At 35.9% G+C, this 19556-nt stretch overlaps 1 protein-coding gene across 10 annotated transcripts in view; it reads left to right on the top strand.

The window, feature by feature from the left end:
• Positions 1-19556, top strand: part of DMD (dystrophin) — a 2259748-nt gene that overhangs the window by 738127 nt on the left and 1502065 nt on the right. The gene's annotated exons all lie outside the window — the stretch shown is intronic.

Genomic DNA, 19556 nt, shown 5'->3' with positions numbered 1-19556 from the left:
CTATATGTGTACTCTGTATACACATATATGCAGATGTTTTGGTTTACAGACAGAAAATAATTAAAACTTCAATCAAGAGGAGTTTTTAAATCGTTTTTACCTAAACATTTTTTGAAAAGTTTGTTTTCTTCAAATACAAAATAACTAGGCTTTTCATATTTGAAAAAAAACTTAAAACATATTCCTGGATGAGAACTATGCTAGGTATATGATTTATTAAAGTTTTGGTTTCCTGGAATAGGTTCTCTGTAGGGACTACCTGCCATGCAGATTTAACTGATATGACAGGATTTTTTTACATGCTTTTACCTTCAATTCATAATGTCTCAGCAGGCAATGCTTGATGAAAAGTGAACATTTGTAACATTGCTTTCCTAGAAATACATAATTTATTAATTTTAATAATTTTATTTTATCGTTCTTCAGTTTATTTGTACATTTAGGATTATACTTCCTGGTTGCCAGAAAGTGTTTGCTGTTGCTGTGATTAGGACTGCTACATTAATATTTTTTATAACATCCACTTTTTAAAAAAATGAGGTATAAATGACATGTAACATATTAGTTTCAGGTATACAACAGGATGACTCAATATTTGTAAACAGTGCAAAATGATTACCACAATTAATCTACTTACCATCCATCACCATACAAAGATGCATTTTTTTTTTAGCTTGTGATAAGAATTTTTAAGATCTATTCTTCTGGCAGCTTTCAAATAATGCACTACAATGTTCTTGACTATAGTTACCATGCTGTACATTACATCCCCATGAGTTATTTATTTTGTGACTGGAAGTTAGTACCGCTTGATCCCCTTCACTCATTTTGTTCATCCCCCCCCACAGCTCTCGCCTCTGGTAACCACCATTCTGTTCTTTGTATCTAGTTTTATTTTGTTCTTTGGTCTACATATATGTGAAATCATACAGTATTTGTCTTTTTTTAGTTAACTTAGCATAGTACTCACTAGGACCATCCATGTTGTCACAAATGGCAAGATTGCATTCTTTTTGTGGCTAATATTCCATTGTGTATGTATGTCATATCTTCTGTATTCATTTATTGGTGGACATTTAGGTTGCTTACATATCTTGGGTATTGTAAATAATGTTGCAGGAAATATAGGGGTACATATATCTTTTCAAATTAGTGGTTTTTTTATCCATCAGGCAAATCCCCAAAAATGGAGTTATTGGATCTTATGGTATTTCTATTTTTTAATTTTTTGAGGAACCTCCACTGTTTTCCACAGTGGCTGAACCAGTTTAGATTTCCACCAACTGTGTAGAAGGGGTCCATTTTCTCAACATCCTTGCCCAACACTTGTTATTTCTTGTCTTGTTGATAATTAGCCATTCTGTATGACTCAATATCTCATTGTGGTTTTGATGAGCCTCTCTCTGGTGACTAACAATGTGGAGCATCTTTCCATGTATCTGCTTAGCCATCTGTGTGTCTTCTTTAGAAAAATGTCTGTTCAGGTCCTCTGCCCATTTTTAAACTGCATTATTTGGTTTTTGGTGTTGAGTTGTATGAGTTCTTTATATATTTTGGATATGAATTTTTTATCAGATACATCATTTGCAAATATACTCTTCCATTCAGTAGGTAACCTTTCTGGTTTTTAATGCTTTCCTTTGCTGTGAAGAAGCTTCTAAGTTTGATGTATTCCCACTTGTTTATTTTTGCTTTTGTTTCCTTTGCCTGGGGAGACATATCCAAAAAAACAAATATTGCTGAGGCCAATGTCCAAGAGTATACTGCCTGTGTTTTCTTCTAGGAGTTTTATGGTTTCAGTTCTTTCATTAAAGTCTTTAATCCCTTCTGAGTTATATTTTGTGTACAGTGTAAGATAATAGTCTATTTTCATTTTTTTGCATGTGGCTGTCCAGTTTTCTGAGCACCATTTGTTGAAAAGACTATCTTTTCTTCACTGTGTGTTCTTGCCTCCTTTGTTGTAAGTTAATTGTTGTAAACTAATTAATTAATTGGGTTTATTTCTTGGTTCTCTGCTTTGTTGATATGTGTGTTTGTTATTGTGCAAATACCATGCTGTTTTTATTACCATAGCTTTGTATTACAGTTTGAAATCAGGATGCAAGATGTATTAAGCTTTGTTCTTTCTCAAGATTGTTTTGCCTGTTCAGGTTCTTTTGTAGTTCTATACAAATTTAGGATCATTCTAGTTACGTGAAAAATGAAATTGAAATTGTGGTAGCATTTCCCTGAATCTGTAGATTGCTTTACATAATATGGACATTTTAATAATATTATGTCTTACAATTTATGAGCACAGAATATTTTTCCAATTATTTAGGTCATTTTCAATTTCATTCATAAATGGCTTAGTTTTCAGAGTACAGATCTTTCACCTCCTCAGTTAAATTTATTCCTAGGTATTTTATTCTTTCTGATGCAATTGTATATGAATGGGATTGTGTTCTTAATTTATCCTTCTGATAGGTCATTGTTAATGTGTAGAAACACAACAGATTTTTGTTTATTGATTTTATACCCTGCAACTTTTCTGAATTTGTTCTTATAATTTTTGGTGAAGTCCTTAGGGTTTTCTATATATAAAGTCATGTCATTTTCAAATAGTGACAGTTGTTTCGAGAGCGCTTCATTCTAATAACTGTAAGAAAACTAACTCTGTGTTTATTGTAGGAACAAGGCCTTGCCCAGTCCATGAGGGCACACACATACAGAGACAAATCTTTGTGATAGGATTACGGTTGCCAGATATAGCAAATAAAAATAGAAGCCTTGTTAAATTTATATTTCAGATAAACAAATTTTTTTAGTGTAAACATATTTCCAGTTTTTCATGTTTATCTGGAATTCAGATTTTACTGGGTATTCTGGGTTCTATGTAATAATTTTACTTAGGATTCTGTGGTTCTTTGATTTATAGCTTTGAAAGAAAATATCTGTGCCCTCAATTCATACTTCCTAAATCTGCATGTCACCCAACTTCACTCTTTCCTTTTATAACATTTTGTTAGGAGCTAGCTTCACAGTTCTTCCATGCAGAAGAAGGTTACCTTTCTTTCTAATTCCCAGAGTTCTTTTCTTATTTAATGACTTCAGTTTCAGTGACAAATTGGGCTGACCTTTTCTATTGCTGCCTGCAAAAGCTGTCCTGGGGACAAACTTTAAGATCAAGCAGTTTAAGGAGAGCTACAGCTATGGTAAGCCCCATTCACTGTTGCATCAGGAAAAAAAAAGTCACCATATTCTAATTTTCCTATGAAAATTGTGATGAAGAGATGTTGATTTGTCACATGTTTTAATTTGATTAAGAAGTGAGATCTAGTGCTAGATCCAGTGAAAATGTGGACTGTTTTTCCTGTGTCATCCTCCAGTCCTCTTCTAGATTCCATGCCTGCCCTCTTTCCGTTGGCCTACTTTGGGAGTTGTGTGCAGTTTTTGTGTACACCAGTGGCTTCTCTCTGAGGATATTTACTGGCCACAGGAGGGTCTCAACCAGTTTGATGGTGCATAGGAAGTGCAGTTACTGTTGTCAAAGCTGCTGTTAAGCAACAAACGATAGGAGATTATTTATAAATACCCCAGAATCCTTGCTCAATGATGGGACAATTCCATGATGTAATTCAATTTCCAGTCTCTCAGAGGGTTCCCAGCAAGACTGGGCTCCAGATGTTCATGGGGGTAAACTCTCTCACTTCCTCACCCTCTTATAATGTCTTCTGAGATCACTTCCCAAATAAACTATTTGCACCCAAATACTTGGCTCAGAGTCTGGGGAAGAACCCAACATAAGACAACCTTCTCATCCTGGAAGCCTGAGTACTCTCCCAGCTTTATCACTAACTAAATGTATACATTTCAGAAATGATTTAATCTCTCAGGTTCTCCATATCTTCACTTTGGAAGTAAAAGTAATGAGCTAGTTGATTTCTAGTGTTCCTTCCAGTCGTGGTTTTAATGTTTCCATTAGTTTTGGAATGTGAAGCATTTCAGGAAAGGGCAAGACTAAGGCCAGTATCATCAGACATCAGAGGGAAGGATGTTAGCCCTGAATGTCTGGAGTCTGTGAAAAAAGACAGGAGGAAGAACACCAAAAGAGAAATGGTAGAAGAATGGTAGGGTTGTCATATATGTGACTAACACGGTGACTATGAGCAGAAGTGTTAGCTTGAAACTCTGAACATACCCTTCATTAAGGTTAGACAGGCTATCAGAATCTTCATATTCTGACAATTAGCTGAGAGGTTTTCTACATTCCTCTGGAAGATACAGAGTGAATAGAATGGAAAATATTTGAGTAATGTTGTCATAAAATTTGACCATTACTTGAAAAGGTGCCATGCCGATGAGTATGAAATTGCTTTGAAGAGAGTAATTTGAAATAAAAAGAAAGCAAAAGAACTATATGCAGGTTGATTATGTAATCTTTTACACTAATAACTTGCTCTTATAAGTTCATAAAGAGAAACAGAAGGACATGGTTTGCTAGCTTAGGGAGTGAAATCAACATCCACCTTTAAATTTTACACCCACTTTAGGATATTATTACTGTTTATAAAAGTAAGACAAGAGAGGAGATGGGATTAAAGATGGTGGCATGAGAGGTGAGAAAGAAACCTCCACCAAAAATCCATATATAATATGAAAATATAACAAATCAAATCCTGAAAGAGCAACAGGAAAGAAGGCTGTGGCAGACTGTTTACACCTGGGGAAACCATCAGACCTCAAGGAAAAGGGTAATGTACCAAAGCCATGATCCAGAGGGACCTAAACCCTTCCCCCACCTCAACTCACCAGAGAGAGGAAGAGAAATGGAGGGGGAAAGGGGTGAAGGCACGGGACTGCTGAATACCCAGCCCTGGATAACTGCTCTGAGAGTACGAACCTACATTACATGGTGCTCTGGAGATTAGTGGGGTTGGAAAGCTAAGACAGGCAGAATAATTGGAGAAACTGAGATTCCAGCCACTTGTGGAAAACAGGGATCCACATCCAGCCACTCTGGGAAAAAATAAAGATGGGAAGTCTGAGAGACATCTTAACAGCGAGAGGGCTGCTAAAGGGACAAGGATTGCACAGAGCTTGCTGCTCAGGAGAAAGAAGAGGTGAACAAAATTGTCCAGGTGCACTCTACCCAGCAGGTGGGAACTTTTAGGAGCTTCAGGTACTCCATCCCCCTGGCTGGCTACTCAATATTTTTTCATTCCTAGAGATATTTTTTCTCTCTCTGCTTCAGCTTCTTTGTATTCCTATTCTGTAATTTCTATTTCATTTACTGTCTCCTCTACATCTAATCTGCTTTTAAGTCCCTCCATTGTATGTTTCATTTCAGATACTGTATTCTTGAACATTTGTATCTCATTCTTGATATTCCTCCCTGATTTCTTGAGGACAGCTCCAAGGATGCCACCGTGATATGCAGCCTTCTGCACCTTCCTCCCAGCTGGCACTGGCTTGCAAACTGGCTACCCCCGTCATTGTTGCAGGCCAGCTGGAAGGTGGCCCTGCCTACAGCAGCTACAAATGCAAAGCATAGAGGCATCTCCCTGAGTGCTTGACCCTCTGGCCCTAGCAGTGGACACAGGCACTACAGCTGGTAAGCAGGAAAGACCTCTTTCCTCATGACAGGCAACAGCGCCGCTCCCCTATGACCCCTGTCATTGCTCCAGGGAGTTGAGCAGCACCAGAGAGTAGAGCTTCTGGGAACTAGAGGGCACTACATACAAATATGAAATGTCAAAGGAACCTGGTTCAAACCAAAATCCCACGAACAACAAAAAGAGGACAAAGTGAAACTGAACTCATAACTTCCTGAAAGAGATCTCAAAATAAAAATCATAAACATACTCATGAAGCTTCAGAAAAATATTCAAGAACTCAGGGAGGAATATCAAGAATGAAATACAAACATTCAAGAATACAGTATGTGAAATGAAACATGCAATGGAGGGACTTAAAAGCAGATTAGATGAAGTAGAGGAAATAGTAAATGAAATAGAGATTACAGAACAGGAATAAAAAGAAGCTGAGGCACAGAGAGAAAAAAGGATCTCTAGGAATGAAAGAGTATTGAGAGAAACTGTGTGACCAATCCAAACAGAACAATATTTGCATTATAGGGGTACCAGAAAAACAAGAGAGAGTAAAAGGCATAGAAAGTGTCTTTGAAGAAATAATTGTTGAAAACTTCTCCAATCTGGGGAAGGAAATAGCCTCTCAGGCCATGGAGGTGCACAGATCTCCCAACACAAGGATCCCCAAGGAAGACAACACCAATACATATAATAATTAAAATGGCAAAGATCAAGGATAAAGACAGAGTATTAAAAGCAGCCAGAGAGAAAAAAAGAACATATACAAAGAAAAACCCATTAGGCTATCATCATATTTCTCAACAGAAAACTTACAGGTCAGAAGGGAGTGACGTGCTATATTTAATGCAATGAAACAGAAGGGCCTCAAACCAAGAATACTCTACCTGGCAAGATTATCACTTAAATTTGAAGAAGGGATTAATCAATTTCCAGATAAGCCAAAGCTGAGAGAATATACCACCCACAAACCATCTCTACAGTGTATTTTAGAGGCACTTTTCTAGATGGAAGTGCTCCTAAGGGTAAATAGCTATCACCAGAAGAAATAAAATGATAGTAAAGGAAGTAGAACAATTAATTACTAAGAAGATGTAAAATTAAATCGACCATCCCCAAAGTCAGTCAGGGGATAGACAAAGAGTACAGAATATGATACCTAAAATGTAAAGCATGGAGGAGGAAGAAAAAGGAGGGAAAAAAAAGAACCTTAGATTGTGTTTGTAATAGTATATTAAGTGAGTTAAATTAGACAGATAGTAAGGAAGTTACCCTTAAACCTTTGGTAACCACAGATCTGAAGCCTGCAAAGGCAATTGATTATCACCCTTAATGTAAATGGTCTGAATGCACCAATCAAAAGGCATAGAGTCACTGAATGGATAAAAAAAAAAAAGACCCACCTATATGCTGCCTACAAGAGACTCACTTTAAACCCAAAGACATAAGGATGGAAAAAGATACTTCACGGAAACAATAAGGAGAAAAAAGCAGGAGTTGCAATACTTGTATCAAATAAAATGGACTTCAAAACAAAGAAAGTAACAAGCAATAAAGAAGGACATTATATAATAGTAAAGGGCTCAGTCCAACAAGAGGATATAACCATTATAAATATCTATGTACCCCACATAGAAGCATCCAAATATGTGCAACAAATACAGAATTAAAGGGGAAATAGAATGCAATGCATTCATTAACCATTATAAATATCTATGTACCCCACATAGAAGCACCCAAATATGTGCAACAAATACAGAATTAAAGGGGAAATAGAATGCAATGCATTCATTTTAGGAGACTTCAGCACCCCACTCACTCCAAAGGACAGATCAGCAGACAGAAAATAAGTAAGGAGACAGAAGAACTGAACAACACAATGGAACAGATGGACCTAACTGACATCTACAGAACACTCTACTCAAAAGCAGTAGGATACACATTCTTCTCAAGTGCACATGGAACATTTTTAAGAATGGATCATATACTAGGCCAATAAAATATCCTCAGTAAATTAAAAAAGATTGAAATTGGGCCAGCCAGCTCCTCAGACCACAAAGGTATGAAACTAAAAATAAATTATGCAAAGAGAACGAAAAAGCCCAGAAACACATGGATGCTTAACAACATGCCCCTAAATAATCAATGGATCAATGACCAAACAAAAATAGAGATCAAGCAATATATGGAGACAAATGACAACAATAACTCAACACCAGAAAATCTGTGGAACACAGCAAAGGCCGTGCTAAGAGGGATGTATATTGCAATACAGGCCTACCTCAGGACAGAAGAAAAATCACATATGAACAGTCTAAACACACAATTAAGGAAACTAGAAAAAGAAGAAGAAATGAGGCTCAAATCAGTAGAAGGTGGGACATGATAAAAATCAGAGCAGAAATAAATAAAATTTATAAGAATAAAACAATAGAAAGAATTAATGAAAGCAGGAGCTGGTTGTTTGAGAAAATTAACAAAATAGATAAACCCCTAGCCAGACTTATCAAAAAGAAGAGTCTACACACATAAACAGAATCATAAATGAGAAAGGAAAAATCACTACAGAAACCAGAGAAATACAAAGATTTATGAGAGAATACTATGAAAAAATATATGCTAACAAACTGGATATCCTAGAAGGAATGGACAACTTTCTAGAAAAATACAACCTTCCAAGACTGATACAAAGAAAGAGAAAATCTTAACAGACCAATTACCAAAACAAAATTGAATTGGTAACCAAAAAACTCCCTAAAAACAAAACACCTGAACCATATGGCTTCACCACTGAATTTTATCAAACATTTAGTGAACACCTAATACCTATTCTCCTTAAAGTTTTTCACAAAATAGAAGAGTAGGGAATACTTCCAAACTCATTGTATGAAGCCAGCATCACTCTAATACCAAAACCAGGCAAAGACACCACAAAAGAAGAAAATTACAAACCAATGTCCCTGATGAATATAGATGCAAAGATACTAAACAAAATATTATCAAACCAAATTAAAAAATACATCAAAAAGATTACCCGTCATGATCAAATAGAATTTATTCCAGGGATGCAAGGATGGAAACATATTAAAAAATCCATCAACTTCACCACCACATCAACATAAAGAAGGACAAAAACCACATGATCATCTCCGTAGATGCTGAAAAAGCATTAGACAAAACTCAACATCCATTCATGATGAAAACTCTCTCAACAAAATGATATAGAGGGCAAGTACCTCAACATAATAAATGTCATATATGGCAAACCCCCAGCCAACATCATATTTAATAGTGAAAAACTGAAACCTTTTCCTTTAATACCAGAAACAATGCAAGGATGCCCACTCTCCCCACTTGTATTCAACATAGTTCTGGAGGTCCTAGCCACAGCAATCAGACAACACAGAGAAATAAAAGGCATCCAGATTGGCAAAGAAGAAGTTAAACTGTCATTGTTTGCAGATGATATGATGTCATAAATAAAAAGCCCTAAACAATGCACTCCAAAACTACTAGATCTAATATCTGAATTCAGCAAAGTTGTGGGATCCAAAATTAATACACAGAAATCTGTTGTATTCCTATACACTAATGATAAACTAGCAGAAAGAAATCAGGAAAACAATTCCATTCACAATTGCATCAAAAAGAATAAAATACCTAGGAATAAACCTAAACAAGAGAATGAAAGACCTACACTCTGAAAACTACAAGACACTCATGAGAGTAATTAAAGAAGATACCAATAAATTTAAACACATCCTTTGCTCATGGATAGGAAGAATTAATATTGTCAAAATGGCCATCCTGCCTAAAACAATCTACAGATTCAATGCAATCCCTATCAAAATACCAAACAGCATTGTTCAATGAACTGGAACAAATAATTCTAAAATTCATATGGAGCCACTAAGGACCCCGAATAGCCAAAGCAATCCTGAGAAGGAAGAATAAAGATGGGGTGATTATGCTCCCCAGCTTCAAGCTCTACTACAAAGCCACAGTAATCAAGACAATTTGTTACTGGTGCAAGAACAGATCCATAGGTCAGTGGAACAGACTAGAGAGCCCAGATATAAATCCAAGCATATATGGTCAATTAATACTATAAAGGAGCCATGGACATGCAATAGGGAAATGCCAACCTCTTCAACAACTATTGTTGGCAAAACTGTACAGCTACATGTAAGAGAATGAAACTGGATTATTTTCTAACCCTGTACATTCAAAGATCTGAACGTAAATCATCAAACCATAAAACTCTCAGAAGAAAACACAGGCAAAAATCTCTTGAATGTAAACATGTGCAACTTTTTCCTGAATGCATCTCCTTGGGCAAGGGAACCTAAATCAAAAATGAACAAATGGGACGACATCAAGCTAAAAATCTTTGTAGAAGAAAGTACACCATCAGCAGAACCAAAAGGCATCCTACAGTATGGGAGAATATATTTATAAATGACATATCAGACAAGGGGTAAACATCCAAAATATATAAATAGCTCACATGCCTCAACACCGTAAAAGCTACTAACCCAATTAAAAAATGGGCAGAGGATATGAACAGACACTTCTCCATAGAAGAAATTCAGATGGCCAACAGGTACATGAAAAGATGCTCCACATCACTAATTATCAGGGAAATGCAAATTAAAAACACAATGAGATATCACCTCACACCAGTTAGGATGGACAACATCAAAAAGACTTGGAACAACAAATGCTGGCAAGGATGCAGAGAAAGGGGAAGCCTCCTACACGGCTGGTGGGAATGTAAGCTAGTTCAACCATTGTGGAAAGCAATATGGGGGTTCCTCAAAAAAATAAAAATAGAAATATCATTTGACCTGGTTTTCCCACTCTTAGGAATTTATGCAAAGAATAGAAGTTCTCAGATTCAAAAAGACATATGCACACCTGTTTATCACAGCACTATTTACAGTAGCCAATATATGGAAGCAATGTAAGTGTCCATCAGTGAATGAATAAAAATATAAAGAAAGTAAGATAAGGGAAAAGCATATAAGTAAGAGACAGCCTGACAATTGATAATACACTTTTGTTACTTGAAGTATTACGGTAAGAAGAAAATGATTCAACAAAACCAAACAATTTATAAAGGAATTGCATTTATTTAAATATGAAACATAGATTTTCTTAAAAGTATACACTAAAAGGGGTAATGATTCTTTAGTCTTGCCATGCTTTATAAAGCAGAAGATAAGTGTTCTTTCCTTAGGTACCTGAGTTCAAACTAAAGCCCTGTTTAAATAGTCATCATTTCATTTTACATCTTTTCTTCCCAAGAATTGTAAGAGAATGAAAGGAAATTTCTTCCTCTGACAACAATATATATCAGTAACATTGAAATAGTCAAAAAAGCAATTCCAACCTGCTGTACCACCACACTTCCCACCTAACATAATATTTACTTTTTACAACTTTTTTGTATAGATAGACATTAAATCCTTGAATCTTACTCTTTATTTTCCCAAGTTATGATTATAGGTGTCCAAATTAAAGAAAATATACAGGTTTTCTTTGCTGGGAATTTATTTAAATTCTGCTTAGTTCAGATGGCTCTGGCGGTCTCTTTCTCAGTTGGAGAGTAAAATTAAATATTTGCAAGTCTTTCAAGTTCACCAGGAATATTAGAGATATGCTTCTCTATGTTCTGTGAAAGGATCTTTAGGATCTTTTACTATCTTCATTTCAACCGCATTTTATTACAAGGCAGGCTAAAATGTAACCACTGTTGAAATGCCATGGATATAAGTCACGTTTACTGAATCTTTCAATTAGGCAAAGTGTAATAATTGATCCTGTATTAGTGCTTACTATTAAATCTAGTCAAACTCTTAACTCTGGGTAGCTGGGAATAGTTCAGTTTGCTGTAAAATTTGGAATAGACCATTATTCATATTTATTTCTTTGGGAAGATAATTTTGAGGTTTACTTTAGATCTGAGTTACCCAAAAAAGATTCTCTTGGGAATGAATAAATTGCAAATATCATTCCCCTTGTGAAGGAGCAGGTCAGAAAAAATTCTGGTTGGCTCTTTCTGTCTTAAGAGACAGACTTTCTTAGTGCAATTGATAAGGAATAAAAGGATTTCCCCTTGAAGAAGTAACAATAGTATTGAGGAATAAAAGTCTGTTGTTGGATTGAAGATTCACTAATGGGAAAGATGTTTGCTATTTTGTAGGGTCCTTTTATCAAAAGGAGAATATTAGACTGAGGAATCTTGTCTTACAGCACAGTTGGGCTGAGATGAGGTTTAAAGCTTAATTTACTAGCAAAGTTTCCAGTTCTTTGAAGAGACTTAGACTTTTGTTATTAGCTACATTGGTTTAATAACAACATTAACACAATCCTTGCCATACAAGTTATTTGAAATTGCAAATAAATGTGAGATGTGCACTATATTTTGACTTCAGTGAATGTTCTTTGTTACATACTGATAGTACAAATTAAATGATCTCTTAGAAGCTCAGTCACCTATCCTTTCCTTGAAGCTTAGCTAATCTCAAACATTTGGGTTACTATGATTATAAAACCTCCTCTTCCGGTGACCTTTAAAATGATCTAGATGTTCATGTTATGGGGGCAGTTTAAGTATAATTCTGCTAAAGGATTTGACATTTCATTTTATTCCATTGCTTTCTATTCTGCATTACTGAATAAATACTTTTTAAAGCACAACAGGTGCTGTGAAGAATACAGAGACCTACTATACATGGAATTTCCCTCAAGAAGCTCACAGGCTAGTATATCAGATAAAGACAGAAAACAGCTGACAGTTATAAAGGGCAGAATATGACATGTGGCTTGTTAATATTAAAATCAGTGATTTTGGGGGGCAAAGAAAACGAGGTGGGGAAATATAGGGTATGTCACTTGCCTGGGTAATGTGTTACACTATGGTTGGTGTGATAGGGCTACAGCCTGATCAGAGGGTCTTGAACTCAAGACTCAGGTATGTAGAGTTACTCTGTGGGTAACAGGAAGCTATTATTGATGAGAAATTAAACTGCAGAGAACAGTGATTTAGGAAAATTTATCTTAATTTTTAAGATATATATTATAAGATAAATTAGAACACAGATAAGCAGGAGGCCAGATGACATGTTAAGAAGATATCGCAGGAAGTATGCAGATCTGAAATGAAGCCAGTATCAATGCAAATTATTAACAGGTAAAAGAAACATTTTGGAAATCAACAAGGAACCAATGGTAACAGATTTAGGGAATGAGCCAAGGCTCAAAATAATAGATTCTGCTACTGGGCAATTGGAAGGCCAAAGACAGATTTTTAAAAATAGACAATACTAAAAGAGTAATGCAGTGATTGGGAATAAGAGGTATGATTCTGAAGGCTAAGAATGCCATAAAATCAAGTACTATTTTTAGAACTAGTCAGCTTGCCTCCATCTTTGGCAAGAATAAAAGTACATGTTATTTTTTTTTCTTCAGGTAAATCCCCAGAAGTGAAATTAGTAGGTCATATGGTATTTTTAATTTTCTGAGGAACCTCCACATGGCTGCGCCAATTGATATTCCCACCGAGAGTGTAGGAGCTTCCCTTTTTTTCCCATCTTTGCCAACACTTGTTATTTCTTGTACTGTTTATTTTAGCCATTCTGACTGCTGTGACATGACATCTCATTGTGGTTTTGATGAGCATTTCCCCAATGATTAGTGATGTTGAGCATCTTTTCATGTGTCTGTTGGCCTTCTGTAATCACTAATTAAAAAATATATTTGCACCCCTATGTTTACTCCAACATTATTTGCAATGGTTCAGATATTAGGAAAAGAACCTAAGTGTTCAGCAAAAGATGAATGGATAAAGAAAGGGGGGTACATATTTATAATGGAATATTATTGAGCCATAAAAAAGAACAAAACCTTGGCATTTGCAACAACATGCATGGAGGGCATTATGCTAAGCAAACTAATTCAGACAGAGAAAGACAAATACTATATGATTTCACTTATATGTGGAATCTTAAAAAATGAGCAAACAAAACAAATAGACTTATGAATACAGAAAACTGGGTTGCTATAGCGGAGGGGTGATGGGGGGTGGGGAAAACAGGTGAATGCAATAAAGACATACAAAATATCAGTTATAAAATAAACAAGTCACAGGGATGAAAAATACAGCATAGGGAGCAGAGTCAATAATATTGTACTAACTTTATAAAGTGACAGATGGTAACTACACTTATCATGGTGAACATTTCATAATGTATATAATTCTTGAATAACTATGTTGTACACCTGAAACTAATATAAAATTGTGTATCAACTATATTTCAATAAAAAGTATATTAGTTACTGCTATAAAAAGTTATTAAGGCTATAAAATTCCATTCCATTTTCTATCTTTTGGTCCCATAGTGCTTAATGAATGTTTGATGGCTATGGCAGTAAAGATAAACAGTGTAATTAGGAAAAAAAACATTGTGCTACAGCCAGAGAACCTGATAGACTTCTTATGTGTTTCTCCAATGCCTAGCCAAGTACATAGCACATAACTGATGCTCAGTAAATGTTATTTGGAGCAGATACTTTAAATAATTCTGACTAGTACTATCACACACAGAGGCTTTATCATTGCTTCCTTGCTGACAGAGCCACAAATCTTAAAACAATAAAAAATTGTGAGTAGGGACAAGAAAACAACTCATATAGAAAGATGGAATACATCTATAAAGCAATTTACATGGAGATACTATCTCTGGTACCTTCTCACTACTTCTAGCTTTTGTCCTTTCCTTCTATCTCTGTTTCCCTGTTAAAAGATCCTAATGTTTTTAACCACAATATCTGTAAATATCATAGAAGATGCCACCAGCAGTCATGCTTGCATATATCCACCGATATCAAGGCTGTAACCCTTGGTTATATGAAAAAGGAAAACCATTCAATGGGATCAAATCCTTAGCTGGCTGCCTACCACAGGATTCATGAGGAAGATTTGCAGAGTGGACCATCCAGGCAAACTGTCAGTAATCATAAGACTTTGTTTTAAAATTTGTGTGTAGAACTCTGGCCTTGTAAGTTAGGTTGAACTTCATATAAATTATAAGGACTCTTTTTTTTTCCTTCTGACCCCAGTCCTAGGCTAAATCGGATCTGGTTGGCCCTTTTAAGCTGGGCTTACAAATTAACCTTTCTTCCCAGATTCTTAGTAAAAAAGGAGTGAGACAAGGCCTATAGATGTTCTGTCTCTTTCTTTGGTTTCCATGTAGAACTTACTTGAACTTTAAGGGCCAGGAAATAGGAACCATTGGGAGAAAAACATACATTCTGTCAAGTGGGAGAAGACCCTATGACTATATTAATACCCAGTATTATGACAAGTAGGTACCAAGAGAGAATCTCCGGAGAGGAAAGATTCATGAGCAAAAAGTGAAAAACAATATTACCCAGGGAAACTAAGCCATGCAGATAAAAGTAACTTGAACCTTCTACTAATGACCACAACTCCATGTTAAACACTATTTTGTGATTGGCATTTGTCACTAAGGTGACCCATTGTTAAATTGCTTTCAAAAAGTAAAAACATATAGTAGCACCTAACCTGAGAGGATTTTTTTAAGCAAGCTTTGTATAAATCGTGGAATCAACTGAATATACATGCATGCACATACACTTACAGAAGAGTTTCTTTTTATTTATGTGCTTTGTCATGTGGAGTTACACAAAAGAGATGGATTTATATCTTAGACTAATTTGAGCTAAATTACCATCTCTTATAAAAGAAGTATAACTCAGATTCTGAAACTAGACTGTCTAAACTAGGATTAAAACCTAGCTCTGTCACTTGTGAGCTGAATGATTTTGCCCAAGTTACTTAACCATTTTTTGCCTGAGTTTTCCCAAGTATGAAGTCAGGATGATGATGGTATCTGTCTTACAGAGTAGATAAAAAATATTTAATACACAATTACATGAAAATACTTAGAATAATACCTGATACCCAGAATTATATGAATGATCTTACTGTTATGAATGTATAAGACATGACTCCTGTCCATATGAAATTGATGTGTGTGGTAACAATATTCTTTTGCTATAAAGATGTGGCAAATTAATGTAGAAAAGGACATCACATAGTCTACAGAGCAGTATATGTATGATACCATTTTAAAGTTTTCAATCTAGTTGAGAAGAAAGCTAATTTCCCATCAACATACTATAAACAAGCAGCATATTCCAAGGATAACTTTGCATTTGAGACAATGCTGTTAATTTCATCAAAATATTAACAATATCAATGAAATCCATGCCCATATTCTTATTTTAACAAATCAAGTGATTCTAGCTAATAGACTACTAATTAGTTAATTAGGAATCACTGGGTACTGACTCAACTAATTTTGCTCAAAATGTCACAGCCTTGTTTTAAAGTGCATCACTGCATGTACTGAAGTATAACTATCTAAGACCCCCTCATCTTGGGGACACTTTATATTTTATACTTAGTTTCTCCTGTAATGCTCCTTTTTTTTTTTTTGAGAGGGCATCTCTCATATTTATTGATCAAATGGTTGTTAACAACAAAAAAATTCTGTATAGGGGACTCAATGCACAATCATTAATCAACCCCAAGCCTAATTCTCAATAGTCTCCAATCTTCTGAAGCATAACGAACAAGTTCTTACATGGTGAACAAGTTCTTACATAGTGAATAAGTTCTTACATGGTGAACAGTGCAAGGGCAGTCATATCACAGAAACTTTTGGTTTTGATCACGCATCATGAACTACAATCAGGTCAAATATGATTCGTTTGATTTTTATACTTGATTTATATGTGAATGCCACATTTCTCCCTTATTATTATCATTATTATTATTAATAAAATGGTGAAGTGGTAGGTAGATGCAAGATAAAGGTAGAAAACATAATTTAGTGCTATAAGAGGGCAAATGTAGATGATCAGGTCTGTGCCTATAGACTAAGTATTAATCCAAGCTAGACAAGGGCAACAAAATATCCACGGATGCAGAAGATTTCTCTCAAAACAGGGGGGGCGGTGAGGTTCTAAGCTTCACCTCTGTTGATCCCCAATTTCTCACCTGATGGCCCCCCTGTGACTGTGCCTGTCTTAGGTTGTTCCTCCCATGAGGAATCTTACCCGTCTCTGGCTAACCAGTCATCTTCCAGGGCCATACAGGGAAATGTAAAGTTGGTAAGTGAGAGAGAAGAAATATTCTTTGAAAAGGTTAGCTTTTTACTTCTTTGAATATTTATGCCCTGTGGCTTCTATGCCCAGAAGTTGTCTTGAGGTATCGTTACCACTTAGAAGAATTATGATACTCGGTAATTTCGATATGAGGCATGAATTCTACTAAAGGGTTATAATTAGGAAGGAAGAAGAAAAGCTATAGAAGTAGCAGACAGAAGGAAACATGGGAAGATTATTTCTTTGATGTATCTTCTTGTAGAGTAACATAAGCATGTATAGGTTTTAAACTACTAATTAAATTGCATACACACATTAACATAATAGGAATACAGCTACATAACAAAAGCAGACCTACAATTACCAGCCATATCCAGTGAAACCAAAAAAACCAGATAGGCACCCTAGGCATTTGTAAAAACTTATCAATGATGTGATGGATATTGTCTGACTGAATTTGAATAGTTTGAGAAAAATCAGACAAATTAAAAACACATTCCTGGGAACTGTTCACATCTCATATGTTCTTTTAACAGTAGATAGTCTATAGTTGCACGATTTTGGAACGCTGCAACTTGCACTTCTCCTAATTCTTGGTTGAGTTCCGACAGTACAGATCCAGTCAAATTTGTTGTTTTACTGTATGCACAGGCCAGCTTAGCTATCTCCTTCTTCATTCCAATGGCAAGTCCAGGAACCGGTGGGATGAATGCAGCAACAACTGCAACAGCGCCAGGATCATTGTTGTAGTTTTTTGATGATCATCTTCTGGAATGACTCTTCCAGAGGATGTTGATGTTGGAAGTTCTTCTTCATATTGTATCTTAATTTGTTTTCTGTGTAGCCAAATTAGGCTTTGATCCTCTGTATAAACACAAACAAACCCTTTGCCACACTTTGATATGACCTTTATACCTTTCTGAAGAATCTATTGGAAATCACCACACTGGAAGTGCTTTTTTTTTTTAAGAGAAAGGAATATTATCAGAAAAATGTACTTCCATAACTGATCATCTGACACCCTTTAAAAGATCAAAATTAAGGATATGTAAAGCATGCATTACTCATTCATTTACAGATAGTTTTATCCTATAGGGGAGTAATCCCCCTTTTCTTTCTCTTTTTTTTGTTATCATTAATCTACAATTACATGAAGATTATTATGTTTACTAGGCTCTCCGCTATACCAAGTCCCCCCTAAAAACCCCATTACAGTCACTGTCCATCATCACAGCAAAGTGTTGTAGAATCACTACTTGTCTTCTCTGTGTTGCCCAGCCCTCGCATTTCTCCCACCCCCCGCATTATGCATGCTAATCACAATACCCCTTATCTTCCACCCCCCCTTATCCCTCCCTACACACCCATCCTCCCCAGTCCCTTTCCCTTTGGTACCTGTTAGTCCATTCTTGGGTTCTGTGATTCTGCTGCTGTTTTGTTCCTTCAGTTTTTCCTTTGTACTTATACTCCACAGATGAGTGAAATCATTTATTATTTCTCTTTCTCCGCTTGGCTTATTTCACTGAGCATAATACCCTCTAGCTCCATCCATGTTGTTGCAAATGGTAGGATTTGTTTTCCTCTTATGACTGAATAATATTCCATTGTGTATATGTACCACATCTTCTTTATCCATTCATCAACTGATGGACACTTAGGTTGCTTACAATTCTTGGCTGTTGTAAGTAGTGCTGCAATAAACATAGGGGTGCATCTGTCTTTTTCAAACTGGAGTGCTGCATTCTTAGGGTAAATTCCTAGGAGTGGAATTCCTGGGTCAAATGGTAAGTCTATTTTGAGCATTTTGAGGAACCTCCATACTGCTTTTCACAATAGTTGAACTAATTTACATTCCCACCAGTAGTGTAGGAGGCTTCCCCTTTCTCCACAACCTCGCCAACATTTGTTGTTGTTTGTCTTTTGGATGGTAGCCATCTTTACTGGTGTGAGGTGATACCTCATTGTGGTTTTAATTTGCATTTCTCTGATAATTAGTGATGTGGAGCATCTTTCCATGTGTCTGTTGGCCATCTGAATTTCTTTTTTGGGAGAACTGTCTGTTCAGCTCCTCTGCCCATTTTTTAATTGGATTATTTGTCTTTTGTTTGTTGAGGTGGGTGAGCTCTTTATATATTTTGGATGCCAAGCCTTTATTGGATCTGTCATTTACAAATATATTCTCCCAACTGTAGGGTACCTTTTTGTTCTATTGATGGTGTCTTTTGCTTTACAGAAGCTTTTCAGCTCAGTAGAGTCCAACTTGTTCATTTTTGCTATTGTTTTCCTTGCCTGGGGAGATATGTTCAAGAAGAGGTCACTCATGTTTATGTCTAAGAGATTTTTGCCTATGTTTTTTATTAAGAGTTTTATGGTTTCATGACTTACATTCAGGTCTTTGATCCATTTCAAATTTACTTTTGTGTATGGGGTTAGACAATGGGCCAGTTTCATTCTCTTATATGTAGCTGTCCAATTTTGCCAGCACCATCTGTTGAAGAGACTGTCATTTCCCTATTGTATGTCCATTGCTCCATTATCAAATATTAATTGACCATAAATGTTTGGGTCAATGTCTGGAGTCTCTAATCTGTTCCACTGGTCTGTGGCTGTGTTCTTGTGCCAGTAACAAATTGTCTTGATTACTATGGCTTTGTAGTAGAGCTTAAAGTTGGGGAGTGAGATTCCTCCCCCCCCCCACTTTATTCTTCTTTCTCAGGATTGCTTTGGCTATTCAGGGTCTTTGGTGTTTCTATATGAATTTTTTAACTATTT

Source organism: Manis javanica, chromosome X, assembly GCF_040802235.1.
Source record: "Manis javanica isolate MJ-LG chromosome X, MJ_LKY, whole genome shotgun sequence".
In the NCBI taxonomy this organism is placed as follows: Eukaryota; Metazoa; Chordata; class Mammalia; order Pholidota; family Manidae; genus Manis; species Manis javanica.
Note: the sequence above shows the minus strand (reverse complement) of the source record. Positions and strands in the feature narration are given on the sequence as shown.